We start from the raw sequence: 922 nt of genomic DNA on the forward strand, positions 1-922 counted from the left end.
AGATCCATGTTGGACAGACTGACAGTCCACTGGTCTGAAAGTGCAGCATGGAGATTATTGTGAACACAACAGAGGGAACAGTAGTTGTTGTACATGTACAGACCATAAATATGGAGTCCAGCTGTGTTTGATGCTGCTGGGCAGACTGAGACCTGGGAACCTCTGAGCTCTCCTGGTCCAATCTGTGGAGGAATCATGAAGAATGAGCTCACATTATGTCTGTCCACACAGAGACAGACACAAGCTAAAGGTCCATGAAGTCACGTTTGGATGTGACAGCCAATCGGACGACTCCCTGTGGCGTTAAAGGTTTACTAGTCCTGCTGATCCCACTGAGAATCAACAGCTCAGTCTGCAGCTGTTTGTAGCTTTCAGCTCAGTGTTTGCTTTAGTCCCAACAGCTCTCACCAAGCCTCCACTGTTTTACCTCCACCTTCCAGTGAGGACGTTCACAACAGACACAAACACTTTGATTTCAGACCGGGTCCGACAACACGTCGTACAAACTAGTTCTTTTCTACAATAACCTGAGTCTCACTGTCAGTTACAGCTTACATCTGATCAGCTGATGGACGTCGCCCTTTAAAGTCAATGAGCCTGTCTATAGACCCGTCGCTCTTTAAAGACAGACAGCTGGGTTCAGGAGAGTCTGGTCTCTGCTGCTGGATCCTGAAAAAAAAACAGAACTGATAAATGTGCATGTTGAATAAAAACTGATGAAAAATATCTTCAATCTTTAAATAAACACAACAACTGAATTTTAGTGAGAAATGTCTTTCTGACTGTTTTAAATTCTGACCTTCCATCAACAGATTGTCTGAATTCACTCTTCATGGACACACAGCTGGATCCAGGTCCAGGTCCAGGTCCAGGTCCAGGTCCAGCAGAGTGTGGTGTGTCTCTAACCCTAACACACACAGAG

At 45.3% G+C, this 922-nt stretch overlaps 3 protein-coding genes across 3 annotated transcripts in view; all 3 read right to left on the reverse strand.

The window, feature by feature from the left end:
- Positions 1-922, reverse strand: part of LOC147817281 (uncharacterized) — an 82,274-nt gene that overhangs the window by 32,907 nt on the left and 48,445 nt on the right. The gene's annotated exons all lie outside the window — the stretch shown is intronic.
- The window catches only part of LOC147817286 (neoverrucotoxin subunit alpha-like), a 6,606-nt gene that overhangs the window by 4,482 nt on the left and 1,202 nt on the right, over positions 1-922 (reverse strand). The gene's annotated exons all lie outside the window — the stretch shown is intronic.
- Positions 11-922, reverse strand: part of LOC111646888 (uncharacterized) — a 32,582-nt gene continuing 31,670 nt past the window's right edge. The window contains exon 4 of the mRNA XM_087171139.1: positions 11-182. The gene's annotated coding sequence lies outside the window, so the exon portion shown is untranslated. The remainder of the gene's footprint in view (positions 183-922) is intronic.

Source organism: Seriola lalandi, unplaced genomic scaffold (genome assembly GCF_002814215.2).
Source record: "Seriola lalandi dorsalis isolate HSWRI2012SDOR001 ecotype SW California unplaced genomic scaffold, Sedor1 jcf7180002054977, whole genome shotgun sequence".
NCBI classification, from domain to species: Eukaryota; Metazoa; Chordata; class Actinopteri; order Carangiformes; family Carangidae; genus Seriola; species Seriola lalandi.